The sequence below is a fragment of the Nerophis lumbriciformis genome, linkage group LG34 (assembly GCF_033978685.3).
Source record: "Nerophis lumbriciformis linkage group LG34, RoL_Nlum_v2.1, whole genome shotgun sequence".
NCBI lineage: Eukaryota > Metazoa > Chordata > Actinopteri > Syngnathiformes > Syngnathidae > Nerophis > Nerophis lumbriciformis.
In genome coordinates this window covers 8622476-8635198 of record NC_084581.2, presented here as the reverse complement: position 1 = coordinate 8635198, position 12723 = coordinate 8622476, and the positions used below count along the sequence as shown (strand labels likewise).

Here is a 12723-nt window from a genome sequence, read left to right as displayed (position 1 = left end):
GTACATTGTATCCATGAATCCATCAATGGTCTTTTGCTTGTTTGGGTTTAAGAGGTTAATGTTGAAATCACCCATCCATCCATCCATTTTCTGCCGCTTGTCCCTTACGGGATCACGGGGGTTGCTGGAGCCTATCCCAGCCGCACACGGGCGGAAGGTTGGGTACACCCTGGACAAGTCGCCACCTCATCGCAGGGCCAACACAGATAGACAGACAACATTCACACTCACATTCACAAAACTAGGGCCAATTTAGTGTTGCCAATCAACCTATCCCCAGGTGCATGTCTTAGGAGGTGGGAGGAAGCCAGAGTACCCGGAGGGAACCCACGCAGTCACGGGGAGAAAATGGAAACTCCACACAGAAAGATCCCGAGCCCGGGCTTGAACCCAAGACCTTCGTATTGTGAGGCACACGTACTAACCCCTGTACCACTGTGCTGCCCCTGTTGAAATCACCACATGTGAAAATTACTCGGACTGATTTTAGAGAAGGCTACCTTCATCCAGTCCTCAAACTTTTCAATACTTGACTGACTTTCAAAGTAAGTTGGGACTGATAAACAGGATATAAGCTTTATTGCCCAGATAATAACAATAATAATGATAATAACAATAGATTGGATTTATATTGCCTTTTTGTAGACACTCAAAGCGCTTTACAGAGAACTAAGAACCCATCATTCATTCACAACACATTCTCACTTGGGCCTTCGACACCTGCGACCACCACCAAACATTCATCCGCATTCATACATCAGTGTGAGCGGCACTGGGATCAAGGTTGAAGCATGACTTGGATGGCTGAAGCTGGAATTTAACCAGGAACCCTCATGTTGCTGGATGGCCGCTCTACCATCTGAGCCACGCCACTCCAGATGGTATTAATTTCAAACTAAGCCAACATAATTTACTTTTATAAGTACTGAACATGGCAGGCTTGTGTCTGTGACCATAGGTTCATCCAGATAATGCAAATAAATAACACCTCAACTAACATTTTCATGCACAAACTGCTCCATGCTTAACATTCATAGCTTGAATGTCCTTCCAAGACACAAAATCCCTCTCAAAAAACTCAGTAAGACACTGAAGAGTGTTTGTTGGCTTGGACATTTTGAGCTTAGCCTGGCAAAGAACGTGGCACCAGAGGTGATTTGCGGGCTTTGCCTATGAATGGCAGCACTGAGGAGGAGAAAAAACGAAAAAAGACAAGGAGGAGGAAGGAACGAACGACATCTAAATCAACGACATCCACCCCAGCTTGGTGCCAAAAAAAAGAGATGCTCTCTCACACTCTTTGAGTGCACACACACATCCATCAGGGGCTATTTTCCTTGGAGTGTATTCCCGCTTGCACCAATTTAATCCCAGATCAATTTGGAACGCGGATGACCCGAGACTGAGGTGAATTCCAATTGAAGTTGAAATGAAACATGTATTGATCACTGCCAAGTAGCTCTCACTACTTTTCTGTCACTGCGAGTAAGTCACAGTCAATAAAGATGTAGATGATGAAAGAAGCCTTCAATGTCATTATTGCCATAACCAAGAAGGATATATTTCTATCTGCATCCATTCTACTACTGGAAAGGATGAGCAGAATAACTGACTGATTGGTCATTAATAAATGAGTTGAAGTGCTTGACTGAAACCAGTATGAGGCGCAGTTAATCCATGGTGTACTCACACTAGGCCGATGTTTTGGTTCACTTCACACAAAGTCGGGCACATTAAACATTGAGTGCTCTGATCCACGCCCCATTTCAGTACACCCCCCTTTAGCGCAATTGGTAGAGGTGGGCCAGGGCACAGCATGACTGCCTGCACATTAGGGGTGTAACGATTGATCAAAACAATGATTTATATTCCTACATTTCAAGTATATTGATCTGTGCTGCGCAAGTTTGCCTTCCAAGAAATAGGCATTGATCCTAGATCGTTTTAAAAGAGAACCGATGGATTTTATCGATACCAAAAGACAGAAAACATTGTATTTAGGAACGACAAACTTTATATGAAGTTTAGCACTTTTAATAATAAAGATGTTAAACGTTAACTCTATTGTCCCATCTGTGGCGTCGTCAAAACAAAAATGGTGAATTTCTATGGTGGTTGAGAAAGTTCATAACAAACGCAAACGCCACAAGACAATCGTGTAATGTCTGTGATATGTGTGGGTGTGCCTTTAATGGAAAAGTCACGTGTAAAAAAGACAGCCAAGAGAGGGTTCTTGCTTCCCACAGATCACAGATACGCACGCTCAGATTTTATTACACGCATGCACTTATGAATGCGCACGCACACATTAGATGAACTTGCTTAAATAAAAAGTAGACAGCCTATCGAGGGTTCTTTCTGATTAGGTACAGACAGGCAACTTAAAACACAGGTTCACAAATGTAAAACACATGCAGGCGGAACTGATTACACACACTTGGATTGATATACAGACATACACATTAGTACACACGTACGTGAATTGGATTACACGCACACAGTTTGAGATACATGTTTGCAAATACTTTTGCTACAATAATACTTCCACAGATATGGTCCTGTTGTGTGTGACGTGTGCTATAGAGGCAGTGTGAACGGATTCGCGCGAGAGTTTGGATGTCTGTTGTAGTGTCTAAACGTGAGTTGTGGTGAACAGCAACTCTAGTATATGTGTGTTTTGACTCCCTGAGTTTGCTACCGCTTGTTAAGAAAGTGTCTTAAGAGTGTATCTCTGACTGTCTCTCCTTTGTCACTGCTGCATTTCAATACCATAACTTTCAGCTACAGGGCGATTGCAAAAGCCACGACTAATACAAATGCCACAACCCAATGATAAAGCCGCAACACAACTTTAAACCACAATGAAAATGACAGCGGTGCAGGTTACGGTGACACACCAACTCCTGAAACACAGGAAGTCATTTCATCAGAAATAAATAAATAAAAGAGAGGAATCAAGGAGGCTATGGAAATTAGGAAGCAAGGGACCAACACCATCAACAGGGATGAGGAGGCATACATGTTTCAGCACACCTGGGACACTGTCCTTTATTGCCGAAGCAAGGGTGGAGAACAGATACTGTATGGCTGGGTCGGGGAACCTTATTTAGCAGCTAAATCTACTGTAAACATGTTGGTTACTGTACTTTTATTAAAAAATGCTTGAATGTTTAAAATGTGAGCAGAAATGGTTTCCTCTTGTTGATTCAACCTAAAGTTGCACTTTATTCAAATAAGATGTAAATGCATCGGCCATTAATTGTTGTTTACTTGCTTGTTTGTATCCATAATTCATTTATACATATTTCCCTTACAAGGAATAACAGGAATATAGGAAACTTCTTCTGCAGTTACAGTATCCAGTATTTATTTCACAGTCACACTGCTAGATTTGTTTTGCTAAAAAGTTACTGAATTGATTTCAACTCACTGTATCGTTTTGATATCGTTCTAAAAAATAATATCGTCCCTGAATCGTATCAACAACCATGAATATCGAATCGAATTATTGTTAAAACTAATCGTTACACCCCTACTGCTCATGCAACATAGCCGAATCTCAAAATGACTGACGCTATTGCTCCACTCAGGTTCTTATTGATAAAAAACACATTTTAAAATAGAAATAAGTACAAAGACTCAAAATAATCCAAAAGTCAAAACCAAACTTGCTGGCGACAACATTTGTGTAAGTAATAAAGGTGCATCTATACATCGATGCAATCGCTCCACCAGCAAGTACTTAATGACTGGCGCCATCTTGAACAATAGAAGTAATGAGAACTTGAAATAAGACAAAACCAGGGAAAATGCAGTAACACAGCAGGGTACTGCAGGAGTGATTGCACAAGAGAACAGGCCAAACCGCGAACGCTCCATGCTAGCACCCAAGACCAGCACGGAACCAAAAGCTGTGTGTAAGTCTGCTAGTCTAATTTGCAGTTTAAAGAAGAATAAGACATTAGCCAGTTAGAAGTTTGGAACCATCCATAAAAACTTACACTATGGCGCAATTCCTCCTCCACATTCTGCTCAATGCGACAATTGCATCACAACAGGAGTTCAGAACATTAAAAAATACTATTTCAAACGTCAATCAAGGACATTTTTGTTCAATATTACTGAGTCGTTCAGCACAGTTTTTGACCATTATTACTGTACGGACTAGAGGATATTGCTGACAACTACAGTATGTCACAATTAGTTGTTGAGTTTTTCTTTGATTCTGGCATTGAACAGATGGAGCACAGTCTATCAAGTCAAAATGTCTTGTGTGTTAAACATACTTCCATCCATCCATCCATCTTCAACCGCTTATCCGGAATCGGGTCGCGGGAACAACAGCTCCAGCAGAGACCCCCAGACTTCCCTCTCCAGAGCAACATTAGCAACTTCCTCCTGGAGAATCCCAAAGCGTTCCCAGGCCAGAGAGGAGATGTAATCCCCCCATCTGGTCCTTGGCCTGCCGTGGGGTCTCCTCCCAGTGGGACGTGCAATGAGGACCTCCCTAGGGAGACGCTCGTGAGACATCCGCACGAGATGCCCGAACCACCTAAGCTGGTTCCTTTCCTTGGCCAATAAATGTAATTCTGATTTTGACAAGTCTTTTATCCATCCATCCATACATCCATCCACTTTCTACCGCTTGTCCCTTTCGGGGTCGCTGGAGCCTATCTCAGCTGCATTCGTTGAGGTAAGCAGGTCACACCCTGGACAAGTCGCCACCTCATCGCAGGGCCAACACAGATAGACAGACAACATTCACACTCACATTCACAAACTAGAGCCAATATATCAGTCGATATCGATAATTATTGATATTTTATATGACCTCTTCAAAATAAGGACCAGGAGAAAAATATATTGAATGGAAACATTTTTGTTTAAAATGTAACCTTCCCTTCAGTTATCAAGGCAAAAACAAAAAGAAATGTCAACAAATCATGGAAAACACTCAATGTAAACACAATACTTAAATCACATTGAATACTTAACAATATCCTTTTAAAATTAATGTAAAAAAACAAGAAATACTTAAGAAACGCTTAATATAGTGTAACACAATATTGCAAACGTGTGAAAATGTAAACCAAGAAACTTGAGAAATATTTTCTGCAAGTTCAGTGTGTGCGCAAGGGTGAGTGTGGCTAAACTGGTGTGGCATTACTGATTACGAGCGCCTCGGTCTGACAACGGTCCGTTTAAAAAAATCAAAATCTGCCATACTGTTAAGGTGACTCCCTGTTTTATCTACAATTTATTCGCCCTCTGCAGCACTCATTTTTAGTTTCTCTTCTCACTCCATGCAGAGACTCAATCGCGAGACAACAAGATGGTGCAACCAAACTTGATAGTTGAGACTGTTACCTGATTGGCTGTTAGCGTGTCACTCCCACTGATCAGTGATCACTTCCCTCGTTGCTCCATTAGCGAGTGCCTTTGTTCATGCAACCAACCTTTTTTCCCCGTTTTCAGTTTTTTCTGACGAAGAAAAAAAACATGTATATCAAAAGCATTTTTTCTTAATATTGATTAATAATAGCGAGTTATACTGATATCATTTTATCACCCAGCACTGAACACGGTAGGACAGTTCAAACTTGATCCATATTTTGATTTACGAACCACAGACCGAATAAAAATACTAACCTTGTCTCCATGTACGAACATTTTATCTATCCATTGTGTGCCTTGCAGTGCAGCCATTTTGTGCCTGGCAGCACAGCCATTGTGAGCGGTCTCATCGATCTCTGTTGCTCATTCAGTGAGCAGAGCAGTGTTGTCATTATACTGTACATGTGCATGTTTGTTGGATGTGTACTTTCCAAGTGGGTTTTTTAGCCTTTTTACAACATTTTCCTAGTTTTGCTAACTCAATATAAATCCAAAAAAGCAAGGGACAAGCGGTGTAGGGTTTCAAACATTCAGGAAGTATTGTCGACACTGCTTCCTCAGCTTGTTGCTGTTGTTGTTTTGCCTTTCTTATTAAATAGAAAGTTGATCCATCACCCCATTGTATGTTTGTTTGATATACAGCACTGTATACTGCTTTACATCATGTTCAAAGTGTACAAACTTTTGCTAAAAGATGGACTTTTGTTGAGGCTGGAACCCATAATTCATGTTCACATTGTCTTTATGGGGAAATTTGCTCCAATATAAAAGCGCTTTGATTTTTACGAAATCTGTTCAATAACCAATTAGGTTTCGTAAATTGAGGTATTTCAAAGTTGAGTTGTGCTAATGGCTTGTTTAAGTAGGCGAACAGCAGTGACGTGCGGTGAGGTTGATGGCTGGTGAGGCACTGACTTCATCACAGTCAGATTTACAAACATATGAACCCTAAAGAGTATCTTATTCACCATTTGATTGGCAGCAGTTAACGGGTTATGTTTAAAAGCTCATACCAGCATTCTTCCCTGCTTGGCACTCAGCATCAAGGGTTGGAATTGGGGGTTAAATAACCAAAAATGATTCCCAGGCGTGGCGCCGCTGCTGCCCACTGCTCCCCTCACCTCCCAGGGGGTGATCAAGGGGATGGGTCAAATGCAGAGGACAAATTTCATTACACCTAGTGTGTGTGTGACAATCATTGGTACTTTAACTTAACTTTAAATTTACACATACAAACTGTAGCACACAAAAAAGCACATTTAATTAAAAAAAACGTTATTATGGTCTTACCTTTACTTAGAAATTAAGTCCATGCACCGCAACTAAAGCCCTCACTTAAACTTTCCACCGGCAAGATTGAATCTATTTAAAAAAGTGTAACCGAGGGTTTATAAATGTCGCCTATATTGTATGAAACTACAAAATAACAAACACAGAGGCTCCAGTTTACACGAGGACCACTTTATTTACCTTCTTTCAAAAACCTCCGCAACGTGACATCACTTCCGCTCTTAGCGCCTTCAAAATAAGAGCTCAAGGCATATACTGTATAACAGCGCATAACAGGAACTTAACATCACAAAGAGGAAAGCCCATGAAAATAGGTTACAAAAGTTATTTAATAAGAAGCCAAAAAGTGCAAAAACAATAATGTTCGTGTTGGAGGAGTTGTGAATTAGGTACACCTGCAGTCTGCAGGTGTATCTGCACAGCAGGCCAGCAGTTAGCCGAGTCATTGCGCAATCCATGTTGCGGCACTGAGTGACGTGCCTCAACTGGCTGCTGTTCACCGCACCGTCTCTTCTCAGTATTTGAACGGCAAATGTGAAAATTCTGCGATTTTGAATAAAAATAATCTAAAACTGGTGAAGTTAAATGGAAAATAACTTTATAGTATAATCACTGGATACATATAACAATTTAATTATTTGTTTTTGTCCCTGCAGTCATTCACAACTCCTCCAACACCAACATTATTGTTTTTGCACTTTTTGGCTTCTTATGAAATAATTTTTTTAAATAGATTCAATCTTGCACGTGGAAAGTTTAAGTGTGGGCTTTAGTTGATATAACAATTCTACGGTGGGGGTGCAGGAGGCGAGCCTCAGCCAGTGCGTCTTTTGCAGCCGTTTTATGATCGCTCAGCACAAGAAATACTTTACACACATACAGTTGTTGACAAAATACACTGTACATTATATACCTCAGCTAACTAAACTTTGGAAATGTATAATATAGTTCATATAGCAATACAGTCTCACTGCACAGCAGGCCAGCAGTTAGCCGAGTCATTGCGCAATCCATGTTGCGGCACTGAGTGACGTGCCTCAACTGGCTGCTGTTCACCGCACCGTCTCTTCTCAGTATTTGAATGGCAAATGTGAAAATTCAGCGATTTTGAATAAAAATAATCTAAAACTGGTGAAGTTAAATGGAAAATAACTTTATAGTATAATCACTGGATACATATAACAATTAAAAAAAAATTTTTTGTCCCTGCAGTCATTCACAACTCCTCCAACACCAACATTATTGTTTTTGCACTTTTTGGCTTCTTATGAAATAATTTTTTTAAATAGATTCAATCTTGCACGTGGAAAGTTTAAGTGTGGGCTTTAGTTGATATAACAATTCTACGGCGGGGGTGCAGGAGGCGAGCCTCAGCCAGTGCGTCTTTTGCAGCCGTTTTATGATCGCTCAGCACAAGAAATACTTTACACACATACAGTTGTTGACAAAATACACTGTACATTATATACCTCAGCTAACTAAACTTTGGAAATGTATAATATAGTTCATATAGCAATACAGTCTCACTGCACAGCAGGCCAGCAGTTAGCCGAGTCATTGCGCAATCCATGTTGCGGCACTGAGTGACGTGCCTCAACTGGCTGCTGTTCACCGCACCGTCTCTTCTCAGTATTTGAACGGCAAATGCGAAAATTCAGCGATTTTGAATAAAAATAATCTAAAACTGGTGAAGTTAAATGGAAAATAACTTTATAGTATAATCACTGGATACATATAACAGTTTAATTTTTTTTTTTTCTTTTTACATTTTTTTTTTTACATGATGGCAGGTGAGGCCCCGCCTCTAGTGACTGCACGTCACTGGCGAACAGGTACAGCGTGGCTTTGTTTTGTTTCAAACAAACATGAATAAAGGCAATTAAAAATATATACAGTCGTGGTCAAAAGTTTACATACACTTGTAAAGAACATTATGTCATGGCTGTCTTGAGTTTCCAATAATTTCTATAACTCTTATTTTTTGTGATAGAGTGATTGGAGCACATACTTGTTTGTCACAAAAAACATTCATGAAGTTTGGTTCTTTTATGAATTTATTATGGGTCTACTGAAAATGTGACCAAATCTGCTGGGTCAAAAGTATACATACAGCAATGTTAATATTTGGTTACATGTCCCTTGGCAAGTTTCACTGCAATAAGGCGCTTTTGGTAGCCATCCACAAGCTTCTGGCAAGCTTCTGGTTGAAATTTTGACCACTCCTACTGACAAAATTGGTGCAGTTCAGCTAAATTTGTTGGTTTTCTGACAAGGACTTGTTTCTTCAGCATTGTCCACACGTTCTCAGTGGGGGTTTTAAGTCAGGACTCTGGGAAGGCCATTCTAAAACCTTAATTCTAGCCTGATTTAGCCATTCCTTTACCACTTTTGACGTGTGTTGTCCTTTTGCAACACCCAATTGCGCCCAAGACCCAACCTCCGGGCTGATGATTTTAGGTTGTCCTGAAGAATTTGGAGGTATTCCTCCTTTTTCATTGTCCCATTCACTCTCTGTAAAGCACCAGTTCTATTAGCAGCAGAACAGGCCCAGAGCATAATACTACCACCACCATGCTTGACGGTAGGGATGGTGTTCCTGGGATTAAAGGCCTCACCTTTTCTCCTTCAAACATATTGCTGGATATTGTGGCCAAACAGCTCAATTTCTGTTTCATCTGACCACAGAACTTTCCTCCAGAAGGTCTTATCTTTGTCCCTGTGATCAGCAGCAAACTTTAGACAACCCTTAAGGTGTCGATTCTGAAGCAAGGGCTTCCTTCTTGCATGGTAGCCTCTCAGTCCATGGCGATGTAAAACACGCTTGACTGTGGACACTGACACCTGTGTCCCAGCAGCTTCCAATTCATTGCAGACCTGCTTTTTGGTGGTTCTCGGTTGACTCTTGATCATCCTGACCAATTTTCTCTCAGCAGCAGGTGATAGCTTGCATTTTCTTCCTGATCGTGGCAGTGGCAAAACTGTGCCATGCACTTCATACTTACGAACAATTGTCTGCACTGTCTGCTTTGAAATGGCTCCAAGTGACTTTCCTGACTTGTTCAAGTCAATGATTCGTTTTTTCAGATCTGTGCTGAGTTCCTTTGACTTTCCCATTGTCGCGTTTGTAACCGAGTCCAATGACTGCATCACATGAGCCCTATTTAAATGGGCTCAAAGAAGTCAACACGTGTCGTCAATCATAATCACTAACATGAAGTTAAGAGGCCATGCCATGAAGCTAATTTTATTTGATTGTAACTTTTCTACATCACCAAAATTGATAATGTATGTTGTTGTATGTATGCTTTTGACCCAGCACATTTTCAGTAGACCCAAAATAAATTCATAAAAGAACCAAACTTCATGAATGTTTTTTGTGACAAACAAGTATGTGCTCCAATCACTCTATCACAAAAAAATAAGAGTTGTAGAAATGTTTGGAAACTCAAGACAGCCATGACATTATGTCCTTCACAAGCGTATGTAAACTTTTGACCACGACTGTAAATATTTGAGCTTTTTTAGCAAAAAAGGCTATCAAGAGCCAATTTAGTGTTGCCAATCAACCTATCCCCAAGTGCATGTCTTTGAAGGTTGTAGGAACCCGGAGTACCCGGAGGCAACTTGTCCAGGGTGTACCCCGCCTTCCACCCGAGTGCAGCTGTGTTAGCTTCCAGCAACCCCCGCGACCCCGAAAGGGACACGCGGTAGAAAATGGATGGATGGATGGGCTATCAACAGAAATAAAGCATCTAACCTAAGAGAGAGAACAAGAATTAACAAGAATTAATGTGAAGATTGTGTGCTGAAAATGCCCTGGAAATAAAGTGACGTTAAAGTCGGATCAAATATGTGACCCCTTTGAACACTTGATCTTCACAGCGCACAAACTGAGAAAATAAAAATGTCTTACAAGTTTCATATGAGTAAGAGTAAAGGATCTAATAAACATGTCTGCATATGTCAATTCTATCAGAACCTTAACAGCGGAACTCCCACCTGTTGTTGTCTCTGGGCTCTTTGGCTTGGCTCTGGCCTTTCTGGGCCTCAACGCTCCTTAACCACCCTTATCGATTCGGCCTCGATGGTTCTTTGACCCCCAGCCATTGACCGGCATCAGGAGGGAGCCAAGTTGAAGACCATGTGTGAGTGGCAGTGGCGACAAGCAATGTCTGAGCGACCTCACGATCAGGTTTCCTCTAAAAGAGTCGGTGGGCGGCCCAGTGATATTTAGACTAGCGGCTATCACGTGCTGCCATTTCTAATGTGGTATTCTTTTGTCAGGCTCTCTGCAACTGCCCCCAACTGAATGACAAAATAATTGATCCAGCAGTGTAACTCTGCGTTTGTCCAACATTAATAGAAGCCATAAATCATGAACAGCAAGTCTCTGAATGTTCTCATTCATCCAGGTCATTGTCATCTCAGGGCATTCAATCGATCGCAACTGGACTGCTTGGTTTGTCTTAGAAGACGAAAACAAACAGTCCAGTTGAGATCGATTGAATGCCCTGACATGAACGACACGGTAACGTGAAGGAGTGACACAGGAGGACACCAAAGTTAGCAACTCCAGCTTAGCCCCTTTGCTCTAACATGTAGAGCAAAGGGGAAGGATGTTTTTTTTTGTGTTCATTATATCATGAAAATTTGGAACTTCAAAACCAAACATTTAAAAGCACCTATTCTCTTAAAAGTGGCGCATAACAAGATATTATATATATATATATATATATATATATATATATATATATATATATATATATATATATATATATATATATATATATATATATTTATTTTATTCATTTTTAATTTTCTTTATTTTTATTCTTTTAGTTGTCCCATCCTATTGCTGTTATTTTAATATACTATCACTTTTGTATTTTTGGTATTGTTGATTACATTTTTTTTATTATTTCCTCCTCTTTTTTTAGTGCCCTTGAAAGTGTTTTAGTTATCCTTGTCAAAAATCAAGGGTGATGGGTCAAATGCAGAGAATAATCTTGCCACACTTCGTGTGTGTGACAATCATTGGTACTTTTAACTTTAACTTAGTCTAATTTTGGTGCTAAACATGTACTATGGACAAATATTACTGTAAGGACTACAGATGGGTATTGTTAATTACCGATACTAGAACCAAATATCTATACTTCTGAAACGGTGCCGGTGATCAAACGGTACCCAAACTGGTACTAAAAATAGAAAACATACACATTTTATTTAAAAACAATGTTTGTTTGTTTTTTTAAGATTTTATGATATAATAATTGAACTGAATTTTTATTTGAGTATTGAATTTAACTATATGGAATGCAACCCATAACATATTGTCATAATTATCACAGCACTGCCAACATAAATACAAAACACAGCGACTGTTCAAAAAACATGCTTGTGTAAGCTATTTTACGAAACCTTTAATTTGTCAGACAGGATTCAGCACAAAGTGCTTTTATTGTGAAGCTCAGGAGTGTGCTGTTGGGTCTAATGGGCTCTTGATGGCTGCTGTGTTTTGACGATATAAATTATCTATCCAGTTCCTGTTTGCTGTTCTTTCTTCACATCGAGCATGCACAACCTCAGCGGTCATCTGACAAGACAGAGTTGCACTTGTGAGGTAATGTTGAAGTTCAGAATTTTGAGGTTTGTGAATGCAACTCTATTGCCTTAACCGTGACTGAATTTCTATACCCATCCCTAGTTACTAATAAGTCCCTTTTGCATAATGGAGGACCTCTACGGATGCGTCCCCTCATGTACTGAAGCAGACTTTAAGGTTGTCATAAAGACAATGATTGTTGGAGCAGAGGAACGTGTTATCCTCAAACTTGTGGATTTAACTACCATAGCCATTTTTTGCCTTTAAACTCCCATTGTGTCCAAAAAGCACCCACCAAAAATATTCTACCCGTTATGGAAACAAAGAACATTTGCTTGCAATCCACCTCCTCCAGGGTGATGTAAGGCTGAGATATTTAGAGTGTGCCGCCATAACGTTTGGCTTCCTCGAAAATACCAACAGAGATTTCTCCA

At 40.2% G+C, this 12723-nt stretch overlaps 1 protein-coding gene across 4 annotated transcripts in view; it reads right to left on the bottom strand.

Annotated features, from left to right (window-relative positions):
* pak5 (p21 protein (Cdc42/Rac)-activated kinase 5) overlaps nucleotides 1-12723 on the bottom strand; it is a 166317-nt gene that overhangs the window by 61440 nt on the left and 92154 nt on the right. For 2 of the 4 annotated variants that reach the window (XM_061929174.1, XM_061929173.1), the window contains one exon: nucleotides 5368-5481. The exons of the other annotated variants lie outside the window; for them this stretch is intronic. The gene's annotated coding sequence lies outside the window, so the exon portion shown is untranslated. The remainder of the gene's footprint in view (nucleotides 1-5367; nucleotides 5482-12723) is intronic. 4 annotated transcript variants of the gene reach the window in all.